Here is a 19,614-nt window from a genome sequence, read left to right as displayed (position 1 = left end):
AAATGGGACTTGATATACTGCCTTTCTGAGGTTTTTGCAACTACATTCAAAGTGGTTTACATATATTCAGGCACTTATTTTGTACCAAGGGCAATGGAGGGTTAAGTGACTTGCCCAGAGTCACAAGGAGCTGCAGTGGGAATCGAACTCAGTTCCCCACAGGGCCGGTCTTAGGCAGAGGCGACCAAGGTGGCCGCATAGGGCCCTGTGCTTAAGGGGCGGCGCGCCTCAACTCTGCCTCTCCCTCTGACCCCCGCTCGCTCAGACCGCATCATCATCATGATCCCGCTCGCTCCGGACCGCATCATGATCGCTCCGCTCTCGACACCGGTATCCCCCCCCCCCCGTCAGCTCCCGGCGCCTCCCAGTCCCAGGACAATGACAGTTGCAGCGACGGCCCGGCCCCAACAGACAGTTGCAGGCATGATGGCTCACCCCAGCTTTTCCCTTCCGCCTTCCCGCTCAATGTCCCGCCTCCTTCTGATGAGGTATTTTCTGTTTCCGTGAGGGCGGGCAGGAGTCATTGAGTGGGAAGGGAAAAGGAACTGGAGCGTGGTCGGAGGTGAGCCTACCATCGATTCGCTGGTGCCAGTGCGAGTGCGACTTAAAAAATAAAGTCAAGTGGAGCGCCTGGAGCACATTTGTGCCACTGCCAGTGCCATTCAAAGGCAAGGTATGAATGATGATAGCTTTTCTTATAAAGGAACCAAAGTGCTCTTGTTGATTTGAGAATGGATCGGGTGGTTCATTTGTGCAGGTGAGCCATCGCTGGTGTGCAAGTGCTGTGCGACTTAAAATAAAGTCAAGTGGAGGAGCTGGAGCAAATTTGTGCCCAGGGCTGGTCTTAGATGCTCCAGGCTATCATTCTTCCTAAAACTGGTCTGGTAGGGGTGTAAAACAAAGGTCTAGTCCAAGAAGTCACAAAGTTGGTAGTGAACAATTATGGCAATGAATGGAAGGTTTGAGATGGGTCAGAGGTTTGCAGGGTCAGAGGAGTCAAGGGTGGGTTTCAGGCACTTGGAACACTGCTGTTGGTTAAAGAGATTTGAAGGATGGGTAAAAATAAGGGGAACACATGAGGTGCTAGATGCTTGAATAAGTGAGTGTGCCAGGGATCAAGAGGAGAGTTTATTTTTTTTTTATTTGTACCCCGCCCTTTCCCACTCATGGCAGGCTCAATGTGGCTTACATGGGGCAATGGAGGGTTAAGTGACTTGCCCAGAGTCACAAGGAGCTGCCTGTGCCTGAAGTGGGAATTGAACTCAGTTCCTCAGTTGGCCCTTGCAGATCACCAATGTGGCCGCGCAGGCTTCTGCTTCTGTGAGTCTGACGTCCTGCACATACGTGCAGGACGTCAGACTCACAGAAACAGAAGCCTGCGCAGCCTTCTACATGGAATGTTGCTAGTGGAATAGCAACATTCCATGTAGAATCTCCAATAGTAGCAACATTCCATGTAGAATCTCCAATAGTATCTATTTTATTTTTGTTACATTTGTATCCTGCGCTTTCCCACTCATGGCAGGCTCAATGCGGCTTACATGGGGCAATGGAGGGTTAAGTGACTTGCCCAGAGTCACAAGGAGCTGCCTGTGCCTGAAGTGGGAATCAAACTCAGTTCCTCAGGACCAAAGTCCACCACCCTAACCACTAGGCCACTCCTCCACTTATGTCCTGGTGTAGAGTTTTGAGGGAGAAGAGGACGATAGCACTGAAAGAGCACCAGGAAGACTGAAGTTGGGCAGCGCTCTCTGGAGGGGGAGAGAGGGGGGTGAATGAAGGAGTTGAGTGGGGGGGATGAGAAAGGGGAGAAGAGCTAATTAAGGAGGACTAAAGTGTATTCACCTTGTTCTGCTAAAAAGTGGCAGGAGTACCGACAGGTAGCATAGAGGGGTCAAAAGTAGGGGGCTCTGAGGTCAGGGGGGCTAGGGACCTAATGATATTAATACACAGTTATATAGCCCGCTGCTTTCAGTTTAAGTGAGAGAAAAAGTGCATAAAAGAGGTTTGTGGAGGAAACACTAATATTCCCAGTCCAGGATCAACAGCACTAGACTATTGCAACCTGCTGTTCACAGGTCTCCTACTGAACCATCTCTCTCTACTTCCATCTATTCAAAATTCAGTTGTGCAAATCATCTTCCACTAGTCTCTCTATCTATCTATATAAAACTCACCCTCAACGTTCTATTGTCTGCTGACGTCACTGAAGCCAAGCTTCGTATGTTCGAAGCTCTGAAGCCACGAAAATCTCAGTCTCTGGGCCCCGCCCTCGCGTCAAACGTTATGACGTTGAGGGCGGAGCACATTCTCACCTCCAACGTAATACTCAGGCCACAAACTCCGGATTTCCACACTGTAGCTCTGCTCCGCCCTCGCGTCAAAACGCGATGATGTCGAGGGCGGGGCACGAAAACCGCCACCCACACAGAGCTACAACGGAAACAGCAGCGGTGCGCGCCACGAACCAGGTAAAACAGCGACGAGCCATGCAGCCATGAAAACCCTTGCTAGCGCCCGTTTCATTGCGCTCAGAAACGGGCCTTTGTTTACTAGTATTAACATAATTCTCCTTCTCAAGTCACTTCAGTGGCTTGTTCACATTTCTGGATACACTTCAAACTTTTCTTGCTCACCTACAACATCTTTAAGTCTGTGACTCATTACCTCTCCTCTCTCTCCCTATATCCCTCTTTGGGACAGGGCTGGTGTTAGACATTCTGGGACCCAGGGCACCTACCTTGCTAATTCATGCAAATTTGGGGTCCCCTGTGGCACGAGGAGTCCATCAGTTTTTTTTGTACAAGTTTAGTTTCATTTGTCTTTATTTGAAGTTTCATAAATAAAAAATTTTCTAAAAATGGAATCATCTTTTCAATGGGGTGGAGCTAGGGTGGGGTGGGGCTAGGGCGGGGCTAGGATGGGGCTCCACCAAATTGGTCTGCATAGGGCCCCGCACTTGCTAAGACTGGCCCTGGTTCCCCAGGATCAAAGTCCGCTGCACTAACCACTAGGCTACTCCTCCACTCCACTGCATAAAACATACAGACGTTCAAATATTTGAAAGGTATTAATCTGCAAACTAACCTTTTCCGGAGATGCGAAGGCAGTAGAACGAGAGGACATGAAATGAGATTGAAGGGGGGCAGACTCAAGAAAAATTTCAGGAAGTATTTTTTCACGGAGAGAGTAGTGGATGCTTGGAATGCCCTCCCGCGGGAGGTGGTGGAAACGAAAATGGTAACGGAATTCAAACATGCGTGGGATAAGCATAAAGGAATCCTGCTCAGAAGGAATGGATCCTAAGGATATTAGACGAGATTGGGTGGCAAAGCTGGTGGCGGGAGACGGAGATGGTGTTGGGCAGACTTATACGGTCTGTGCCAGAGCCGGTGGTGGGAGGCGGGACTGGTGGTTTGGAGGCGGGGATAATGCTGGGCAGACTTATACGGTCTGTGCCCTGAAAAGGACAGGTACAAATCAAGGTAAGGTATACACAAAAAGTAGCACATATGAGTTTATCTTGTTGGGCAGACTGGATGGACCGTGCAGGTCTTTTTCTGCCGTCATCTACTATGTTACTATGTTACTATACATAATCAAAAAGATCACAAAACCCATGCAAAACATAGCCACATTTACCCTAAAATTTCAGGCTTCAGGACAGAGCTAATAACCGGAACAAGGTTCACCTCCTTCAAAGGAAGGATTCCATGAAAAGCGTTGTTTTTAATCATTTTTTAAACTGTACCCTATCTCTGCACAAATGCAAAGGCCCTGGTAACCTGTTCCAACTCAGTGGACCAGCTGTTCTCAATGCCAGCATGGCAACCCTTAGGACAGGCTTGCACAAAATGTTTGATATCTCATCATGGACAGCCTGAGACTGTATCGAGTGTGAATGTCATCATAATGCGATGTCCTAAATTCTGCACCCTGGTCCTTCACACAGGCAGCCCACCCCGCATCGAGCTGTAAGATTCAGAAGGAAAGTGGAACCATGAGAAGGAGAAGTGAGAGGCACAAAAAAGGGGTGATTACAGAAGTGCTAGGAGAGAGAACTAAGGGGTCACTGTGGGCACCGAAAGGAGTCTGCAAACAGATGGTGACATGGGAATGGGATTGAAGAAGAAAAGGCATCAGGAGACTGGACAGAGAGAAACAGAGTACGGGGACCAGTCAGTGACAATAAAGAAAGGAGGCTGAAAAACAGATGAGGAGTCACAAGGAAGGGGGAGGGGGAATTTGGATTTAGCTCACGCCTTTTCACTAGTAGCTCAAGGTGAGTTACATTTAGGTACAGACATAACATAGAAACGTAAGAACATAAGTGTTGCCATTCTGGAACAGTCCAACGGTCCATCTAGCCCAGTATCCTGTTTCCAACAGTGGCCAATCCAAGTCACAAGTACCTGGCAAGATCCCAGATCAGTAAAACAGATTATATACTGCTTATCCTAGAAATAAGCAGTGAATTTTCCCAACTCTATCTTAATAATGGCTTATTGACTTTTCTTTTAGGAACTTATCCAAACCTTTCTTTAACCCTGCTAAGCTAACTGCTTTCACCACATTCTCTGGCAACAAATTCCAGAGTTTAATTGAATTACCTGCTGAGTAAAGAAATATTTTCTCTAGTTTTTTTTAAATTTACTTCTTAGTAGCTTCATTGCATGCCCCCTAGTCCCAGTTTTTGGAAAAAGTGGAGGAGTGGCCTAGTGGTTAGGGTGGTGGACTTTGGTCCTGAGGAACTGAGTTCAATTCCCGGCCCAGGCAGCTCCTTGTGACTCTGGGCAAATCACTTAACCCTCCATTGCCTGCCGCATTGAGCCTGCCATGAGTGGGAAAAAGTGCGGGGTACAAATGTAACAAGAAATAAACAGATACTTCACGTCTACCCATTCCACTCCACTCAGTATTTTATAGACTTCTGTCATATTTCCCCTCAGCCGTCTCTTCTCCAAGCCGAAGAGCCCTAGCTGCTTTAGCCTTTCCTCATAGGGAAGTCGTCCCATCCCCTTTATCATTTTCGTTGCCCTTCTCTGTACCTTTTCTAATTCCACTATATTCTTTTATGAGATGCAGTGACCAGAAAGCACACAGTATTCGAATTGCAGCTGCGCCGTGGAGCGATAAAAAAGGTATAATAACATTTTCCTTTGCCATTCCTTTCCTAATAATTTCTAACATTCTATTTGCTTTCTTTGCCGCTGCTGCACACTGAGCAGAGGGTTTCAACATATCATCAACGATGACACCTAGATTCTTTTCCTGGGCGGTGACTCCTATTGTGGAGCCTTGCATCACGTAGCTATAGTTTGGGTTCCTCTTTCCCGCATGCATCACTTTGCACTTGCTCACATTAAATGTCATCTGCCATTTGGATGCCCAGTCTCATAAGGTCCTCTTGCAATTTTTTACAATCCTCTTGTGATTTAACATCTATATCTATATAAATAATTCTCACCTGCAACATTCTGAAGCTCACTCTGTGGGAGGGAAACACTGAAGGCTAGGCTGTCAGCAACACTCACTCACACTCATGCACCACTCACTCTCACTCATAGACCCGCCCTCAGCAACGCCCCTTCCGGACATAATTCGCAACCCCAACGTTCTAAATGAAGCCTCCAACCGGAAGTTGAGGCGTCAAGACCACTTTTTGCCCATTACTGTGTGCCCCGCCCTCGCGTCACAACGTGATGACGACGAGGGCAGAGCACTGATACTGACACTCCAGGAAACGCCATTGACGAGGGCGCAGCGCTCACACTCCCTCTCCGATTGGCTATGATTGCCTCCTGCCGCTCCCTGGAGCACCCTCCCTCTCTCCCCTCCAACTTCCAGCCCTGCCCTTGGACCCGCAGCACGCTCTCTCCCTCCCCCCAGGCCCCCTCCTCTCCCAAGTCGCCGGCGCCACTGCACATCACCCCGCCCTCAGCCCTCCCTCACTCACCCTCCTCCCCGATGTTCAGTGCCCGCACGCTCTGGCCGCAGCGGCCTGGCTACAGGACCGACCTCCAACCACTCGAAGACGCCGCAAGCGCCACCGTCTGAGTTTGCGCGTCAACCCTCCCAGCCATGGAGCTTAGTAAACCCTTCTTCCTCCTGCTAGCCCTTCCCCTTTCTTCCCGACCTCCTCCATCAGGGTTGCGAAGGAGGTGCAGCAGCGGCTTTTGCGGAAAGCTGAGGGAAATAAAGGCGGCCAATCACGAGCGCCGGATGGGAGGTGTGTGTGCGTGCCGACACCATCAGCTGGGAGCGTCATTTCCGGTACCTGCGCTGACACAAACAAGGACGTGCGAGTCAGCAACTGCTGCAGCCATAGCTGTTGTCCTTGCTCCACGGGGCATAGCACCACTTGCCTCTTCGCCAGGCAGCGGCTATTCCCCGCTCCCGCATGACGTAAGGCTGCTCTCAACTTTTTCAGTCAGAGGGAGGGCAGAAAGTTGCGTGCAGCGTGAACACATCTAACAAACAAGCCTTACAGTTCGCCACATTGCACGTGTCAGGACTCGCTGTCACCCTTTCTCTGAGCGACGTTTCGCTATGGTACGGTCGCATGGTTCCAAATCTGCCACAAACTTTGCAGGATGCCAATTGTGGGGGGAGGAAGGGAGAGGGGGCGAAAGGGAGGAACAGGACATGGGGGCAAACGGGAACACTAGGGGTGGGGGAAGGGAGAACGGTGGCAAAACACTCGCTGTGTCGCACATACCTACTCGCACACACTCATTCTGAAACACACACACACACTCACAGATACAGAAGCACCCAGAACTGTCTCACATACGCACTCGCGCACTCTCATTCTTAACCACACACACTCACAGATACACAAGCACCAACTCTCAATCTCTCTCTGACACACAATCCCACAGTCACACTCTCTCTCTCTCACACAGTCACTATCACACACACACAAACATACACACTACAAGGAAAACCTGGCTAGCGCCCGTTTCATTTGTTTCAGAAACGGGCCTTTTTTACTAGTATATATATAAAAGGCACCTCCAACGTTCCAATGAAGCCTCAAGCGCCAGAGATATCCGGTTTGGCCTGCAGTCAATGTAGCTCCGCCCTCGCGTCAAAACGCGATGACATAGAGGGCGGGGTGGGCCTGCAGTCACTGTACCTCCGCCCTCGCGTCAAAACGCGATGACGCAGAGGGCGGGGCGGGGAAGGCACAACGCACGAGTTCCACAGATTCAGTGACAGCAGCGGGGAGAGCGCTGCGAACTTTTAATCACAAACTCGCAACCAAGTGACTGACGGACAGAGGGAGGGTGTGTGGAAATTGGAAGGGAGGGACGGAGGGGGGGTCTGGAACTCAGGAGGGAGGGAGGATGCTGGGGGGGGGGGATTACCTTGCTAGCGCCCGTTTCATTTTTATCCGAAACGGTCATTTCTCACTAGTCTTTGAATAACTTTGTATGATCAGCAAATTTAATTACCTCACTAGTTATTCCCATCTTTAGATCACTTACAAATATGTTAAAAAGCAGCGTTCCCAGCACAGTCCCATGGGGAACCCTACTATCTACCCTTCTCCATTGAGAATACTGACCATTTAACTCTACTCTCTGTTTCTATCTTTTAACCAGTTCTTAATCCACAATAGGAGATTTCCACCTATCCCATGACTTTCTAATTTCCTCAACAGTCGATCGTGAGGTGCTCTGATACACAATATCGACTGGCTCATCTTTATTCACACGTTTTCTAGCCCCTTCAAAAAATGTTAATAGATTGGTGAAGCAAGATTTCCTTTGACTAAATCCGTGTTGGTTTTGTCTCATTAATCCATGCCTATGTATATGATTTGTAATTTTGTTCTTTAAAATAGTCTCTACCATTTTGCCTGGCACCAGCATCAGGCTCGCCAGTCTATAATTTCCTGGGTCACCTTTGGAACGCTGTTTAAAAACTGGTGTTACATTGGCCACCCTGCAATCTTCCAGTACCACGCTGGATTTTAAAGACAAATTACATATTACCAATAGCTCTACAAATTCATTTTTCAATTCTGTCAGTACTCTTGGATGTATACCATCCAGTCCAGGCAATTTGCTACTCTTTAATTTGTCAAATTACCCTATTACATCTTCCAGGTTTACAGAGATTTCATTCAGTTTCTCTGACTCATCAGCATTGAATACCATTTCAGGCACTAGTATCTCCCCCATATCGTCCTCGGTGAACAATGAAGCAAAGAATTAATTTAATCTGTCCGCTGTGGTCTTTTCTTCCCTGACTGCCCCTTTTACCCCTCGGTCATCTAATGGTCCATCCGATTCTTGTTCTGGCTTCCTGCTTCTAACATACCTAAAAAAAGGTTTTACTATGTGTTTTTGCCTCCAACGCAATGTTTCCATTCAAAATCTCTCTTTGTAACGCCAATTTTTAAAAAAGGTTCCAGAGGAGATCCGGGAAATTATAGACCGGTGAGTCTGATGTCTCCCAAAAATACTAGGACTAGGGGGCATGCGATGAAACTACAGTGTAGTAAATTTAAAACAAATTGGAGAAAATGTTTCTTCACCCAACGCATAATTAAACTCTGGAATTCGTTGCCGGAGAATGTGGTGAAGGCGGTTAGCTTAGCAGAGTTTAAAAAGGGGTTGGACGGTTTCTTAAAGGACAAGTCCATAAACCACTACTAAATGGACTTGGGAAAAATCCACAATTCCAGGAATAACATGTATAGAATGTGTGTACGTTTGGGAAGCTTGCCAGGTGCCCTTGGCCTGGATTGGCCGCTGTCGTGGACAGGATGCTGGGCTCAATGGACCCTTGGTCTTTTCCCAGTGTGGCATTACTTATGTACTTATGTAGGAACTGGTTATTGGACAGAAAACAGAGTGTAGGGCTAAATGGTCATTTCTCTCAATGGAGGAGGGTGAATAGTGGAGTGCTGCAGGATCTATACTGGGACCAGTGCTATTTAACATATATATAAGTGATCTGGAAAACAGAACAATGAGTGAGGTGCAGTGGCGTAGGAAGGGGGGGGGCAGGAGGGGTGGTCTGCCCCGGGTGCACACGCTCGGGGGGTGCCAGCCCCGCTGGTTCCCTGCTCTCTCTGCCCCGGAACAGGGAACCAGCGGGGCCGACGCATCTCCGAGTGACGTGCACTCGGGCCGGATCGGCCCTCCCGCAGGTAAGAATGCGGTCCGGGGGGGGGGGTTGCGCCGTGCTGCGCTGCACCCGGTAGGGGGGTGCGCAGCGGCAACCCGCCCCGGGTGCCATTAGCCCTCGCTACGGCACTGGTGAGGTGATTACATTTGCAGAAGACACAAAACTATTCAAAGTTGACAAAACACACGCAGATTGTGAAAAACTGCAGGAAGACCTTAGGAAACTGGAAGACTGGGCATCCAAATCGCAGATGAATTTAATGTGGACAAATGCAAAGTGATGCACTTTGGAAAGAATAATCCGAATCATAGTTACCTGATTCTAGGGTCTACCTTAGGAGTCAGCACTTAAGAAAAAGATATAGGTGTCATTGCAGACAATAAACTCTGCTCTGTATGCGGCTGTGGCATTTAATTCTGGTCGCCATATCTCAAAAAAGATATAGCAGAATTAGAAAAGGTTCAAAGAAGAGCGACCAAAATGATAAAGGGGATGGAACTCCTCTCGTATGAGGAAAGGTTAAAGAGGTTAGGGCTCTTCAGCTTGAAAAGAAAAAAAAAAGAGATGGCTGAGGGGGGATATAGTTGAGGTCTTTAAAATCCTACTACTACTACTACTACTTAACATTTCTAGAGCGCTACTAGGGTTACACGGCGCTGTACAAATTAATAACTAAGGATGGTCCCTGCTCAGAAGAGCTTACAATCTAAAGGACGAAATGTCAAGTTGGGGCAGTCTAGATTTCTTGAATAGAGATAGTGGTTAGGTGCCGAAGGCGACATTGAAGAGGTGGGCTTTGAGCAATGATTTGAAGATGGATAGGGAGGGGGCCTGGCGAATGGGCTCAGGGAGTTTATTCCAAGCATAGGGTGAGGCGAGGCAGAAAGGGCGGAGCCTAGAGTTGGCGGTGGTGGAGAAGGGTACTGAAAGGAGGGATTTATCTTGAGAGCGGAGGTTACGGGTAGGGACTTAAGGGGAAATGAGGGTAGAGAGGTAAGGAGGGGCTGCAGATCGAGTGCATTTGTAGGTCTATAAAATCCTGAGTGGTGTAGAACGAGTAAAAGTGAATCGATTTTTCACTCTTTCAAAAAGTACAAAGACCAGGGGAATCTCGATGAAACTGCACGGAAATACTTTAAAGACAAATAGGAGGAAATATTTTTTTCACTCAAAGAATAGTTAAGCTCTGGAACTCACTATCGGAGGATGTGATAACAGCAGTTAGTGTATATGGGTTTAAAAAAGGTTTGGACAAGTTCCTGGAGGAAAAGTCCATAGTCTGCTATTACTACTACTACTTAGCATTTCTATAGCGCTGCCAGGGTTACGCAGCGCTGTACAAGTTTAAACATGGGGAAGGACAGTCCCTGCTCAAGAGAGCTTACAATCTAAAGGTAACAAGCTATGTAGTCAGTATAGGTATCATGAATGGAGAAGGTGGTTAGGCGCCAAAAGCAAGGGAGAAGAGAAGACAGACATGGGGAAACAACTCCTTGCCCTGGGATTTGTAGCATGGAATGTTGCTACTCTTTGGGGTTCTACATGGAATCTTGCTATTCTTGGGGATTCTAGAATCTTGTTACTCTTTGGGGTTCTGGAATGTTGCTACTAATTGGGTTTCTGCCAGGTACTTGTGACCTGGCTTGGCCACTGTTTGGAAAACAGGATACTGGGCTAGATGGACCACTGGTCTGACCCAGTATGGCTATACATATGTTTGTATGTTTATGCTGGGAGAGGATACAAGCAGGTAAAACTTCCCTGCTAAATGTGAAAGAAACTCCTGGTGCCAAATCCCAGCTCTGGCTCCAACTGAGCTGGAGCCCAAAGCAACAGGAGGAAACCACCAGGTAACAAAACAATAAAATAAGATTAACCACTTCACACTGGGGGCAGAGATATCAAACACCAGGATGTATGCTTGCTGTAGTCAGTGACATGGGGTGATTGGTTTTCCTTTTGAGTGAGATACATGAAAGTTGAAGTGACTGTCAAAAATAGAGATCACCTCATCTTTCCACTGCTTTGTCAGCTTATAACTAGAGCAGCAGAGGAAACTGTAATCTGATAGAATGCTTAGATCTGTCCTGTGAACACAGCTCTGACCCTGCAGCTGTAAGCAACACCTAGAGACAGTTGCAATTCGGAGGCTGAGGCAACCCGCTGCGGAAACTGATGCATGCTTGGGATACTTTTAGGGAAGCGGAGTTTGCATCCCCAGCGCTAGGTTATAACACTAACCATTCCTAGTAAAACAGGCACCCTGATTGCCAATCAAATGCAGCAATTGATATGTAGAAGAAGCAGCAAACATTTCCTTTATGTTCAAACAAATGTAGGGTTACCATATGTACGGTTTTACCCTGACATGTCCTCCTTTTGAGGACAATTGTGGGACGTCCGGGTGGGTTTTTCAGTCTGTCCGGGTTTGTGGACAATCATAGTAACATAGTAACATAGTAAATGACGGCAGAAAAAGACCTGCACGGTCCATCCAGTCTGCCCAACAAGATAAACTCATGTGTGCTACTTTTTGTGTATACCCTACTTTGATTTGTACCTGTCATTTTCAGGACACAGACCGTATAAGTCTGCCCAGCACTATCCCCGCCTCCCAACCACCAGCTCTAGCACAGACTGTATAAGTCTGCCCAGCACTATCCCCGCCTCCCAACCACCAGCCCCGCCTTCCACCACCAGCTCTGGTACAGACCGTATAAGTCTGCCCCGCCTCCCACCACCGGCACTGGCACAGACCGTATAAGTCTGCCCAGCACTATCCCCGCCTCCCAACCACCAGCCCCGCCTCCCACCACCGGCTCTGGCACAGACTGTATAAGTCTGCCCAGCACTATCCCCGCCTCCCAACCACCAGCCCCGCCTCCCACTACCGGTTCTGGCACAGACCGTATAAGTCTGCCCAGCACTATCCCCGCCTTCCAACCACCAGCCCCGCCTCCCACCACCGGCTCTAGCACTGACCGTATAAGTCTGCCCAGCACTATCCCCGCCTCCCGCCACCGGCTCTGCCACCCAATCTCGGCTAAGCTCCTGAGGATCCATTCCTTCTGAACAGGATTCCTCTATGTTTATCCCACGCGTGTTTGAATTCTGTTGAATTTTATTGTGGACAATCGGGCAGACTGGAATCAGACATCCCACAGTGTCCTCAAAAAGAGAACAAGTCTCCCGCTTGCTACCAGCGCCACTTCAAAATGGCTGCCTAGACGTCAAGTGGCGGCCTCGCAAGACTTCCAGATGTCTTGTGAGGTCACCTCTTGAAGTATCGGCAGCCATTTTGAAGAGGCATCGCTAGGCAGGAAAGAGTGGGCTCCTTTCCTGCCCGGAAGAGGCCACTAGACCACCAGGGAATGAGTCGGTAAGGTAGGGGAGGGATAGGGATGTGGAATGTGGGTAGAGGGTAGGGGGGTGAGGGAGCTGTAAAAAAAAAAAAAAGGTGGATGGAGGGAGACTGGTAAAGATTTGGGGGAAGGAAATATATAGAAGGGGGTGGCTTTCTTTTGGGGGGGGTCAAATCAAGGTGACTATCCGCCTCATAATCGAAAGTCAAAGGCGTCCAAAAAGCGACCCAAATCGGGAGATGGGCGTCTTTTTCGTATGGGTGCCCAAATCGGTATAATCGAAAGCCAATTTTGGGCGTCTTCAACTAAACTCTGTCGCGGAAATGGCCAAAGTTGACGGGGGCGTGTCGGAGGCGTGGTGAAGGCGGGACTGGGGCATGTTTATCAGCCGAGGAGAGATGAGCGTCCTCGGCCGATAATCGAAAAAAGAAAGGCGTTTTTAGCGCGAATTTGGGTCACTTTTTTTGGACCCTTTTTTTTTCACAAACAAGTCCCAAAAAAGTGCCCTAAATGACCAGATGACCACCGAAGGGAATCGGGGATGACCACCCCTGACTCCCCCAGTGGTCACTAACCCCCTCCCACCCAAAAAAAAAAATTTTCAAAACTTTTTTTCCCAGATTGTATGCCAGCCTCAAATGTCATACCCAGCTCCATCACAGCAGTATGCAGGTCCCTGGAGCAGTTGTTAGTGGGTGCAGTGGACTTCAGCCAGGTGGACCCAGGCCCACCCCCCCCCCCTACCTGTTACACTTGTGGTGGTAAATGGAAGCGCTCCAAACCGCCCCCAAAACCCACATCTAGGTGCCCCCCTTTGGCCATAAGTGCTATGGTAATGGTGTAGAGTTGTGGGGAGTGGGTTTTGGGGGGGATTGGGGGGGCTCAGCACCCAAGGGAAGGGAGCTATGGACTTTAGAGGTAGCTTGCTTTGTTTTTTTTTAATTGTTACAAGTGCCCCCTAGGGTGCCCGGTTGGTGTCCTGGGATGTCAGGGGGACCAGTGCACTACGAATCCTGGCCCCTTCCACAACCCAATGCCTTGGATTTGGTTGTTTTTGAGCTGGGCGCCTTTGGTTTCCATTATCGCTGAAAAACGAAACCACCCAGCTGAAATCCGCACAAATCCGATGTATTTGGCTGGCACAAACCGTATTATCGGAAAAAAGATGGACGCCCATTTTTTCGAAAATACGGTTTGTCCCGCCCCTTCACGTACCCGTTCTCGGAGATAGACGCCCATGGAGAAGGGCGTTCGTGTTTGATTATGCCCCTCCACGTGGTGTGGGGGTGTGGAGGGGAAGGGGCATGGTGGGGTGGAGGTGTGGCTATTGGTGTCCTTTTTTTTTTTTGTCAGGGCAAATATGGTAACCCTAAACAAAGCAACTTTCTGGAGTCTCTGCTCCTGACCTGCCTCCAGAGTGAGGTAACACAGGAACAGGCTGCCTGCCAGTCACTGCTCAGAAGGGGAGGAGGGGAGAATGTCCTTCACTGCTTTTAGAGGGAAGGATTAAAATCCCTGTATCCAGGGGCCACGCATCTTCCTGTGCCCCTATAAAAGGAGTCCGTAAAAGGGGAAAAGCCGCAGGAGCCCAAAGGGAGCATTGAAGGGCAGCTCTTCTCATGGCTGACTAGGCCATTCAACGCCAGGGGATGCCATTATCCCTGAGCCAGATAGACTTACAAACATCTAAATGCTGAAGTTTCAGGAAAGGAGTGCCAGGGAGCCAGTCTGAAAGAGTCCAGCAGCAGGAGGTACCAAGGCACAGCTTAGTAATGCGAGAGGTCCATCTGCCTCTCCTCAGTACTACTACTACTACTATAAATCACTTCTACAGCACTACCAGTCGTACGCAGCGCTTTACAATTGAACACGAAGAAAGACAGTCCCTGCTCAAAAGAGCTTACAATCGAAATCAGGACAGACGGACAGGAACAATAAGGGATAAGGGTAGGACAGACAGATAGGACACATAGGAATGATTCTAAATGGAATGTTGCTACTATTGGAGATTCTACATGGAATGTTAATGTTGCTAATCCGCTAGCAGCATTCCATGTAGAAGCCTGCCCTTGCAGATCAGCAATGCGGCCGCGCAGGCTTCTGTTTCTGTGAGTCTGACGTCCTGCACGTACGTGCAGGACGTCAGACTCACAGAAACAGAAGCCTGCGCGGCCGCGTTGCTGATCTGCAAGGGCAGGCTTCTACTACTACTACTATAAATCATTTCTATAGCGCTACCAGTCGTACGCAGCGCTTTACAATTGAACACGAAGAAAGACAGTCCCTGCTCAAAAGAGCTTACAATCGAAATCAGGACAGACGGACAGGAACAATAAGGGATAAGGGTAGGACAGACAGATAGGACACATAGGAATGATTCTAAATGGAATGTTGCTACTATTGGAGATTCTACATGGAATGTTAATGTTGCTAATCCGCTAGCAGCATTCCATGTAGAAGCCTGCCCTTGCAGATCAGCAATGCGGCCGCGCAGGCTTCTGTTTCTGTGAGTCTGACGTCCTGCACGTACGTGCAGGACGTCAGACTCACAGAAACAGAAGCCTGCGCGGCCGCGTTGCTGATCTGCAAGGGCAGGCTTCTACTACTACTACTATAAATCATTTCTATAGCGCTACCAGTCGTACGCAGCGCTTTACAATTGAACACGAAGAAAGACAGTCCCTGCTCAAAAGAGCTTACAATCGAAAGCAGGACAGACGGACAGGAACAATAAGGGATAAGGGTAGGACAGACAGATAGGACACATAGGAATGATTCTAAATGGAATGTTGCTACTATTGGAGATTCTACATGGAATGTTAATGTTGCTAATCCGCTAGCAGCATTCCATGTAGAAGCCTGCCCTTGCAGATCAGCAACGCGGCCGCGCAGGCTTCTGTTTCTGTGAGTCTGACGTCCTGCACGTACGTGCAGGACGTCAGACTCACAGAAACAGAAGCCTGCGCGGCCGCGTTGCTGATCTGCAAGGGCAGGCTTCTACTACTACTACTATAAATCATTTCTATAGCGCTACCAGTCGTACGCAGCGCTTTACAATTGAACACGAAGAAAGACAGTCCCTGCTCAAAAGAGCTTACAATCGAAATCAGGACAAACAGACAGGATCAATAAGGATAAGGGAAGGACAGACGGACACAAGGATAAGATAAAAGTGACAAGTCAGGAGTCGAAGGCAGCATCAAACAGGTAGGCCTTTAGTAAGGTGAGTAGGACTGGCAAGGTGCATCTACAGTCTGATATATCTGCAACCTTTGACACAGTTAATCATAATAAATTATTTGTTAAGTTATCAGAACTAGGTTTCACTGCTACGGTGCTTCAACGTTTCAGCTCTTTTTTTGTTTTTTTTTTAATAGGCAATATTCTGTTGTTAAGGATGGTGTATCTTCTTTTTTGAGATTTCCCTGTGGGGTTCCACAGAGGCCTCCTATTTCTCTGCTTCTATATAATATCTACATGAGCTCACTTGGAAATCTTACATTGTAGACTGGTGTGAACAGGGCTTTTTTTGAGGGGGTACTGAGTACCGGCACCTTTTCTATTGTCTGCTAAAATTGACCCATAGACCCCTAAGTTATAATGAAAATGCTCAGGCTGTACACACCAATTCAGCCTTGTCGTAGGTTCTGTGACTGGTTGCAGGGGTCCTGGCTATTGTGGGGTGGGTCCCTCGGTGATCACCCCACCCCTGAAGAGTGGCCTAGTATTTGAGTACCGGCACCTTTTTTGCTAGAAAAAATGCACTGGGTGTGAAACTCTTACTGCTGATATTTTTACATTGATTCCAGTAGACAAATGTTCTTTGGTTCAGTTTAAACATGGATAATATTCCCACTTATATCACCTGTTCTGATGGTACTCAATTGGTAGTGAACAGAACTTCAAGAGTTTGAGGGGTTATTCTAGACTTTGCTTTAATGATGAATGCTCATATTAAACATTTATTTCAGAAGGCTGTTTTTTTTTTTAAGTTCAAACAACTTTATTCCTAATCAATTCAAAGTGTTTGTGCTGTTATTAATTCTATCACAATTGGACTACTGGAATTCCTGATATACCGGAATTACTCAAACGCAACTACAGAGATGCGGTTGACTCAGAATACAACAGCTAGGCTTATTTTTCATAAAAACAAACAATGGTAAATATGTGGGAAATACAGGAGTCTCAATAACTATTTTCAAAAATAAGGAGGAAAATACCTCATTTATTTTATTTATTTATTGCATTTGTATCCCACATTTTCCCACCTCTTTGCAGGCTCAATGTGGCTCACAATATATCATGAATAGTGGAAATAGAAGAGAATAGACATTTGGTATTACAGAAGGATTTTGGGTTACATGATAATGTTTGAACATGATAGTAATATACCAAGAAAACATTATGAGACAATTCTGGATACATGTGGGGGAGTTCACATGTGTTGATCTTTGTGGTTTGTCTTGTTAAAAAGATGGGTCTTCAGTAGTTTGCGGAAGTTGGTTAGATCATAGATTGTTCTTAGGTTGCGCAGTAGCGCGTTCCAGAATTGTGTACTCATGTAGGGAAAGGTTGATGCGTGCGTTAGTTTGTATTTTAGACCTTTACAGTTGGGGAAGTGAAGGTTAAGGAATGTGCGAGATGATTTTTTTAGCATTCCTGGGTGGTAAGTCGATCAGGTCTGACATGTAGGCTGGGGCTTCGCCATGAAAGATCAACAATATTGAGGCTCAAATTGAATGTAGCCGCTTCACAATGTGATCGGTCAAAAACATAAATCATCCGTCTAGAAAAACCTCCAAAAACTGTTTGATAGATTTAATAAATATCAAAACTTTAATTCTCATTTATAACATCTACCAAACAAATGAAATATCAAAATCTAATATAATAAAACGCACCGTGAACGTTCTGAAGACAACGTTCTGAAGCCACTCAAACACTCCCTGGCTGTAGGGTTCGTGGATTCATGGTGTGACGCCACCCAGCCGTCTCTGCCCCGTCCTCGCGTCAAACGTCATGACGTCGAGGGCGGAAAAAAAAACCAAACAATTCCGGCAGCGCAGCGTCAGGGAAGGAGGCGGCGCTCCCGACGTCTCTAGCCTTCCCTTCGCTGTGTTCCGCCTTCTTCTGACGTCAAGGATGACGTCAGAAGAAGGCGGAACACAGCGAAGGGAAGGCTAGACATCGGGAGCGCCGCCTCCTTCCCTGACGCTGCGCTGCCGGAACCACCACGGAGGTAATTTTAAAAAGAAGAAAAAAAAAAAGGGATGTTGGGGGGAGAGAAGAGGGTGGGCAGTAAAGTTGAACAATGGGATCGGGAGGGCAGGGGAGAAACGACAGCATGGATGTGAAGGGGGGGGCATGGATGCGAAGGGGGGGGGAGAAGAGGGCGGGCTAGGCTGGGACATGGGAGAGAGAGGAGCATTGATGCGAGGGGGGGTCATGGAAGGGAGAGAGGGGACTTGCTGGAAAAGGATGAATGGAGGCGGCAGGGGACAGAGGAGCATGGATGGGCATGGATTGGGAGGGCAGGGAGAGGGGAGAGGGGAATTGCTGGATAGGGATGAATGGAGGAGACAGATGGGCATGGATGGATATGGATTGCAGGGCAGGGCTCAGGGAGAGAGGGGAATTGCTGGAAAGGGATGAATGGAGGGGGCAGGGGACAGAGGAGCATGGATGGGCATGGATTGGGAGGGCAGGGCTCAGGGAGAGAGGGGAATTGCTGGAAAGGGATGAATGGAGGGGGCAGGGGACAGAGGAGCATGGATTGGGAGGGCAGGGCTCAGGGAGAGGGGAATTGCTGGATAGGGATGAATGGAGGGGGACAGATGGGCATGGATGGATATGGATTGCAGGGCAGGGCTCAGGGAGAGAGGGGAATTGCTGGAAAGGGATGAATGGAGGGGGCAGGGGACAGAGGAGCATGGATGGGCATGGATTGGGAGGGCAGGGCTCAGGGAGAGAGGGGAATTGCTGGATAGGGATGAATGGAGGGGACAGATGGGCATGGATGGATATGGATTGCAGGGCAGGGCTCAGGGAGAGAGGGGAATTGCTGGATAGGGATGAATGGAGGGGGCAGGTGACAGAGGAGCATGGATGGGCATGGATTGGGAGAGCAGGGCTCAGGGAGAGGGGAATTGCTGGATAGGGATGAATGGAGGGGACAGATGGGCATGGATGGATATGGATTGCAGGGCAGGGCTCAGGGAGAGAGGGGAATTGCTGGATAGGGATGAATGGAGGGGGCAGGTGACAGGAGCATGGATGGGCATGGATTGGGAGGGCAGGGCTCAGGGAGAGAGGGGAATTGCTGGAAAAGGATGAATGGAGGGGGCAGGGGACAGAGGAGCATGGATGGGCATGGATTGGGAGAGCAGGGCTCAGGGAGAGAGAGGAATTGCTGGAAAGGGATGAATGGAGGGGGCAGGGGACAGAGGAGCATGGATGGGCATGGATTGGGAGGGCAGGGCTCAGGGAGAGAGGGGAATTGCTGGATAGGGATGAATGGAGGGGACAGATGGGCATGGATGGATATGGATTGCAGGGCAGGGCTCAGGGAGAGAGGGGAATTGCTGCATAGGGATGAATGGAGGGGGCAGGTGACAGAGGAGCATGGATGGGTATGGATTGGGAGGGCAGGGCTCAGGGAGAGAGGGGAATTGCTGGAAAAGGATGAATGGAGGGGGCAGGGGACAGATGGGCATGGATTGGGAGGGCAGGGCTCACACTCTCTCTCTCATATACAATGTCTTTCTGACTCTCACTCTCACACACTCTGTCTCACACTGTATCACATTCACTCTCTATGTGCCACACAGTCACTCACACACTCGCTTGGTCTCATACACTCACTCTCACAGAGAATCTGTGTCTCACACACACTCTCTCTCTCGCCCACACACACACACTCTCTCTCACACTGTCTCACATACACACTTGCACACACTCTCATTCTCACACACACACTCTCTCACAAACACACTCACACCCAGACTCACTCTCTCTCTCACACACACACACACTCACACTTTCACTCTGACTCTCAAACAGTCACTCTCACATACACTCTCCCAAACATACACACTCCGAGGAAACCCTT

The 19,614-nt window shown here is 48.6% G+C and overlaps 1 protein-coding gene across 3 annotated transcripts in view; it reads right to left on the bottom strand.

Annotated features, from left to right (window-relative positions):
- PLEKHO2 (pleckstrin homology domain containing O2) overlaps positions 1–19,614 on the bottom strand; it is an 85,440-nt gene that overhangs the window by 23,469 nt on the left and 42,357 nt on the right. The gene's annotated exons all lie outside the window — the stretch shown is intronic.

This window comes from Microcaecilia unicolor, chromosome 1 (assembly GCF_901765095.1).
Source record: "Microcaecilia unicolor chromosome 1, aMicUni1.1, whole genome shotgun sequence".
NCBI lineage: Eukaryota > Metazoa > Chordata > Amphibia > Gymnophiona > Siphonopidae > Microcaecilia > Microcaecilia unicolor.
This window is presented reverse-complemented; position numbering and strand designations above follow the sequence as displayed.